Genomic DNA, 7,418 nt, shown 5'->3' with positions numbered 1-7,418 from the left:
AACCGTCGCAGATTTTTAGACATATTGAGTAACATAATTGCGACAGTTGCCAAAGAACTGCCCTCTTTCCACACTCGCGACCGTTAGGACAAACTGTCGCGACTACTTTAGCCAATCATATATAATTGTTACATTTTTTTATTCTTTTATTTTCTCACTTTTTTTCTTTCATTATTTTCCCACCTTTTCACTTTTATAAGTTAATTATAATAATAGTAATTAATTAATTATTAATTATAATAATATTATTACAATATTATTAACTAATTATTAATTATAATAATATTACAATATCACTTCATATTCCACGACGGTTGCAAGAATCGACCTCGTTCAAGTTTCACGACCGTTCTCCACCTGCCGCCATGTTCTTTCAATTCACGCAGCTAAGAATCCCAAATTCTAACGCAATTTAATTTTCTTTTCAGAATCATAAACCCCTTTTACATGATGACGACTGTGTGTTAGATCTGAGAGCTCTAATCGAAAGCATCAAACATCCTCTGGTGATCTTCGTACTAGCCTCCTTCGATTGCTACGCCAAGGGGAAGATCTCTCTTTGAAATCGCACAAATCAGGTTGGTGTTGTTGTTGGCATTGATATTGATTCTCTTCCCCCTTCCTCTCTTATCTCTCTGTTTCCGCGCCACACAAATATGAAGCAATGTTTGGAGAATCCGACACCGCTATTCACAAGGTTCAAGTAAGATTCAAACTCTATCATTGACTATCATCATTTCCATGATGTTTATCTTATTCGATTTAGGGTACAAAATTTCTTACATAGTTCCTAATATCTTAATTAGCTTGACCTCTCAGGCTTCATAGATTGGATTGGTGTTGAATGTCTTAATCAAAGCACCAGTCACTCTCATCCCAATGCTATTAAACATGTTATGTTCTTTTTTGTATGATTCAATTCAGAAGCAAAAACCCTTATTCTGTTAGCTATGATTTTATCTTACTGTAATTTTGATTGAAGAAAATTAGGGTTATAGTGAATATGAAGGTATGCATCTAGAAAGTGATGCAGGTTAGCTGCTCTTGCTTTATATTGCTGTCACCCAAGTTACTAAACTTTATTACATAGTTATCAAAGGTTTTGTGAAAACTCAATTGTTACTGAATTTGTGTCATCGGAGCTGTCTCTTGAGATGCAAAAGATTACACGGATTAAATCGACTTGTGCGTCTCGAGCCCCATAATGATGCTTAAATTGTGGTTCGTCTAAAATTAAGCAATTGACTAAACATTTATGGAATTATAACTTGTTAATTGTTTTATTTTACACCAATTGTTACTTCCTGTTAGCAAAATATCAAATGAGTTCCTAAAGTTGAATACTTGAATAAAATCTATCTTTGAAAACTTACTTATGAATGTCACTTTTGACTAATTTTACATGTTGAATTTATGATATTGTTGCTTGCTCGGGCAACATAGGTTGTTGATGATGCAACTTATACATCTATATCTTTTGTTAGATATATCTTGCTCTTCCTTTTTCGTGATTTAATCTAACTTAATTTGTCCTCTCCATTTCTTATGCAACTTTTGTATTGGTTGCCATCATCAACACAATATGGAATGTTTTTTTCGCCACCGTATTTTCTGGCTCAGTTTTACATCAGCTCTTAATCATCCTTGATCTGAGGGAAAATACTGGACAACTAGCTGTTGCAGTCCCGACGCAGGTATACACGATATTCAAATCTAAAACTGCATATTAAATGAACAACTAAATATGATACAATATTCTATTTCCATGTCTTTTTAATTCAATTTATATTGATTTTACTATAGGCATCGTTTTTCATTACTTACGTTGCCACTACAGGATGGACAAGCGTTTCATCGAAACTATTTCAGATAATTCCTTTCATTCTCAGTTTGATAAAAAGTCCCTTCACAAAACATGAAAGTGAATTCGAAGCTCCGTATATGCCTTACCACAGAGATCTTCCAAGGATCATTTTCTTTGGAATTCTTGATATTTCATATTTCTTCTTAGCTTCGCTAATTTTACCATTTCTCTTGGTCTATCTTTGTATCGCATACATCATTTACCGAAACCAGTTCAGATTTCTTTGTATGCTTATCTTGCAAAGTCATTTTATCGACGTGAATAATGTATGTGAGACTCGAAGAAACTGATTTTTACATGGCTTGCACTGATGTGATGATTTTTTGTTACGCAGTTCATAAATGTATATACATCAAAGTATGAAACTGCGTGAAGATTCTGGCCTATCGTACACAATTCAATGATATTTTCTCTAGTTCTTATGCAACTGATTACAGTGGGAAGTTTTGCTTAAAAAAACTTTCTCCAGCTCCGACTTGGACGCGTTCTGTACCAGTACTCACTCTTATCTTTAATTATTACTGCTGATGGTGATTCTTGCCTATATTTACTGCATACTCAATAGAGGTAATGTCTCTTGTAACTAGTATTGTCTTAAAAGTTGTTAAAATACTCCTGCTATTAAATATCTTGGTGTTGATTTGACTTGTTTGTGTCTGTAAAGTTTAATAAAGAAGGATAGGGAAGACAAAAATTATACTGCAATGACTGAATTTTACAATAAATTGTTATCTGTATATAAAGATCCTGCTTTGTTTCCAATTCAACACTCATCAAGTTATGGTAGTCTTGTTAGTCCACTTTTATCTTAAGCTCAATACCAAGTGATCACAGTATTCTATCCTGTATGTGATGAGATATTCTTCTATTTGTATATATATGTTTTGAATGTGATAAGTGAGAGTATATTGGTCATAGAGATTAGAGAGATTAGAGGGCTTAATTGCCATGTTTAGTTAAAATACTATTAGATTTGAAAGAAACTAAAATCCTAACAAAAATAAAATAAAGATATTAAAAATCCAAATTTTAAAATAATGTATTAAAATTGAAACATATGATAAATAGAGGGACACAAATTACAACTAAATCTAAATAATTAAATATAATAAAATTAAATATTATTAAGTGATTATTAAAGGTACACTACGCGATGTATTGAAAAGTTGTCTTGAAATTAATTAACATTCCTTTTAGTATTATAGTGTTAAATATATTTACTTTGATTTTACTCCTGTTTGTTTTGGTATAAAGATGAAAAATAAGTATTAAAAAATGTGGCTTTTACTTAGACTTTACATAGTGTTGCTTTGATTTAATTCAGGGTACAGCAAATGTGGTATTAGCAGGATTGCCTGATTCCCTTAAGTTAATCATTGGTAATCTCCACGATCTTCGAACAACCAAATATTATGTGTATTAAGAAGTATAGTTAAGCTCAATTAATAGTTAGATTATAGGGCTTAAATATTGTATTGTATAAAAAGTTCATCCATTTTTCTTTTTGACATATGCAGGGTCTAGTTTGAAGGATGAAGACAAAGAAAATGGATTAAGTGGTAGAAGCAAAGCCATGAAACTTTAAATTTTTTATTTTTGTTGTAGTACAGGATTTTGTTTGGAATGAAATTTTAGAATTTTCATAGAAATTGTTGCTTAACTGTTTTTCGTTCAATTATATGTCAAAAACTAATGTTACCAAGGAATGAAAAAATGAAGGTGGTTGATATATGGCAAAAGATGTGAATTTTTTTATTTTTTTTAAATTAATAAATTTAGCGGGGGTTATGAACCTCCGTAGTTTGTTATAAACCGTCGCAATCCGGATTGATAATGAAACACCAAATAAAATCCACGACGGTTTCAAACCGTCCCAAATATCTTTCTAAGGCAGTTGCCCACCCGTCGCAATTTGGATAATAATGTTACACCAAATAAAATCCACGACGGTTTAGAACTGTCGCAAATAACTTTCTAAGGCAGTTGCATTCCCGTCGCAATGTATAACGACAGTAGGAGTGACGGTTTTAGCAACTGTCGCGATACAGCCCGGCGACACACATTTCTGCGACAGTACATTAACTGTCGTAGATTCTAAATTGCGACGGTTTTAACCGTCGTAAGCAGCGAAATTAACCGTCGCAATCTGTCAATTTTCTTGTAGTGTTAGATTGATTAGAAAATAAAAAAAAAAAAATCAATGTGACTAAATATTTGTTTGCATTAACTTATCTGAACATACATAATAACATAAAATTTTTATACTAATTGTTGAAGAGAAATCATAAAAACAATTTATGACATTGTTATGAAAGTTTTTTTTTAGTTTATTTTCATAAGTTTTTGAATATATATATATATATATATATATATATATATATATATATATATATATATATATATATATATATATATATATACTTTTCTTATTCAACATATAAAATGTAATATAATAATAGAATTATTTATATTTATTTAAATAGGTAAGTCTAATATGTTCAAAAGACTTTTCTAATCGAATGTGATTTAATTTTTTTTAACTAAAGAAATTTATAAAAAGTCGAGACATTATTTAAAGAAAAAAATATGACGAGTCTGTGTAGACAAAGTTGTAGATTCTATTAAGTGCTTAGACATATTCTCATCTATATTTTATGTATTTCATAGTTCAAAAACGATTATTATTTAATATTAAAATAACTATTAAGATGACATATGAGTATGGTTATCATCATACAAACTTTAAACTTTAAGTTTATTAAGATTAAAATTCCTTAAGAAGTTAAGAAATATATGAAAGACAAATGTAGTTTTTTTTTTAAACAGAAAGAGAGACTAGTAAGTTATTATTTTAACTAATATTTAACAATTTTTTGACATAATAACATAATAAACATTCAATATTCAATAAAAGTCTTTTGAAAAAAAAAACATAATAAATAGAATTACTTTTGAATGGTATGATTTGGCAATTCAAAGAGGGACAGTCTGAATTTTGAAAGACCCCACCAAACTCACAAAAAGCCTCCATTCTCAAACAACTCCCCCGAAAGTCTCGCGCTCCAACTTGTGGGGGCCATACTTTGCATTTTTATTTTTTACTTCTAACTGTTTCTACTTTCTCTCACGTTCTCGTATCTTTTTCTTTTCGGATTGTACTATACACTGCCATGAAAGACAAATTCAAGAATATATACCAAATTTGAACTAGGAATTTTATTTCATCAAATTAAAATTTTTATTTTAGTTCCCTTCATTTGTCATTCAACTTCACTATTTATCACCAGTATCTCATGTACTACCTTTTCATTTCAAACCTTTCTTCTTTAGAACAGAAAACTAATAAAACAAACATGCAACGGTAGTTGTATTAGCTAAAAAGTGAAAGGATTCTTTATAAAGTTCAGAGGATCAAGTTAATATCAATTCAAAATTGCTCTCTCATTTATATAATAGTTTTTTTACTACTCTTTGTTTGGATGTGAGAAGAGATTGTGAAAAGAAGAAGAAAAAAATGAGAGGGCCTCTAAATAAGAAAGTGAAATGGATAACAAAATATGGCAGTTCAAAATAAGAAAGTGAAATGGATAAAAAGAAATGGCACGTTCAAAGTAATATTTTGTGTGAAAAAAGATAAAATTATAACCCAAAAAAAAAGATAAAGTAAAAAAGAAGTAGAATAATTATTGAATTGACAACAAAACTCCCTAGCTCTGAACATCTTATTATCTTCATGGAAAAATTATAGTTAATTATTTAAAAAAGTTTATATTCTTTTAACGAAATATTTAAATTTGTAGACTTGAAAATAACTAGAGGGATGAGAGTGAATATACTATATGATTTTTTTTAATATATGTGGTATTCAATTAGTCAAGAGTTTTCACCCCTGCGTAAATCCAAATTTTCACCCCGTGTAGCTTTTGAGGGTTTGAATTTTTTTTGATTCCGAGCACCATCGAATTCGAGACTCCGAGGGGAGCAAACCCTTGGGGCCCGAGCTCCCTTCCGCTGGGTCAACCCTCTCAGGTTTATATATACTATATGATGAAACACATTTATAATATCGTCTCTGCCAATCTTGTTGATTTGTGGAATAAAGTCTATATAATGTCATGAAATGTGTTTACAAATGTTAAAGTAATTTGCTATTATTATTTAAGAGACGTGATATTAATTTTTTCTACTTTTTTATATAGATGTTCAACGACAAGACATCTTTCTCTCTCGATGACTTAAAAGAAGTCCGTAAACATTGAGTGTTTATGTTCAACGCGTTGATTAAAAGGGGGGGTGGATTTATCATGACTTTGTCTTTGATGGTTGTATATATATAACATTTTTGTAAATATTTAACTAATATATGTATAGTATATAAGTTATTTATTTTGTGCATAGGTTATAATATATCTGATAATTTTTGTACATGTTAAGTATAAAACAAATACAAGTTGGTAATATATGAAAACAAAACTAAAATAAAAAAAAACAAATTATTTAACCATGATTATTATTGTAACCGTTGTTGTAGAAAGAATAGAAAAACATATATAGAGGTTTTTTTGGTGTACCATTTTAAATATGTATAATTGGTTTTGTAATCAATGTAATTTGGTATTATGTGTATATTTAGTCTTGTCCTGTATGTGATAAAATGTTACGATTCTGTCAAAAAATTTAAAGTTTTTGTATAAAAAAAATACAGGCCAGACAAATTGTGATTTAAAAAAAATTATAAATAAGACATAAATAGGTTTTACTCCTCGGTTAATATCTATAATCGGCGTAAATATAATCTTTTTCCCTAGGATATTTACAAAAGCTAAGAGGTATGTGGCGCACACTTTATAGTTTTGAAAATAAAAATTGTTGTTCATGGAGATCGAACTAATGTACTTTACAACTTTCTCCTCGGTGGAACAAAAATCGAGGGGTAAGGTGACAAGTTTTCATGACGCACTTTGTTACCTCGCATGTGAATCTGAGGTAAAATTCCTTTCATCACCGAGATAAAATGTGTTTTTTGTAGTAATGAAAAGAAAGCGTGGTAAATGAATTCAATATCACATGTTTCTTATCATAGAGACAAGAGATGAAACAAGATCATTAACTCAAGTATACTTGAAGTTGGTTTAACAAACTATTTAGGTTTTTTCTTTACCCACCTCCCTATGGGGGTCACCCCCAGCGAAAATCCCATTTTACCCCTGCTTCGGAAATGCATTTCCGAAATATTTTTTTTTTAAATTTTTTAAGACTTCGGAAGTGCATTTCCAAAAAAATCCCAAAAACTGGGATTTTGATTAATTCGGAGATGCATCTCCGAAAAAACAAAAAAAATCTAAAAATTCCAAAAATTAATTTTAGGATATGAATTAATTTATATATTATAAATTTGATATAATTTATGAGTAATAAATAATAATAATTATATATTTTGATATAATTTATTAGTTATAAATAATAATTATAATATATTTTTATTCTGATTCATATTTTAAAATTTAAAATAATTTTAATTAAAAAAATTAAAATAATTTCACTTACAAAATGA

General features: G+C 29.4%; 1 long non-coding RNA gene across 6 annotated transcripts; it reads left to right on the top strand.

Moving 5' to 3' along the window:
- The first annotated feature begins 305 nt into the window (after positions 1-305).
- On the top strand, positions 306-3,603 carry LOC131596447 (uncharacterized). Of its 6 annotated transcripts, none has more exons than XR_009282310.1 (4): positions 306-697; positions 807-2,431; positions 3,189-3,243; positions 3,382-3,603. It is a non-coding gene; the product is annotated as an uncharacterized LOC131596447 (long non-coding RNA). The 6 variants fall into 6 exon arrangements; XR_009282306.1 differs by having other exon boundaries at positions 306-703; XR_009282309.1 differs by having other exon boundaries at positions 306-1,694; positions 1,838-2,431.
- Positions 3,604-7,418: the final 3,815 nt, after the last annotated feature.

Source organism: Vicia villosa, linkage group LG4, assembly GCF_029867415.1.
Source record: "Vicia villosa cultivar HV-30 ecotype Madison, WI linkage group LG4, Vvil1.0, whole genome shotgun sequence".
NCBI classification, from domain to species: Eukaryota; Viridiplantae; Streptophyta; class Magnoliopsida; order Fabales; family Fabaceae; genus Vicia; species Vicia villosa.
The sequence above is the reverse complement of the archived record's forward strand: the minus strand, read 5'-3'. Positions and strand labels throughout refer to the sequence as shown.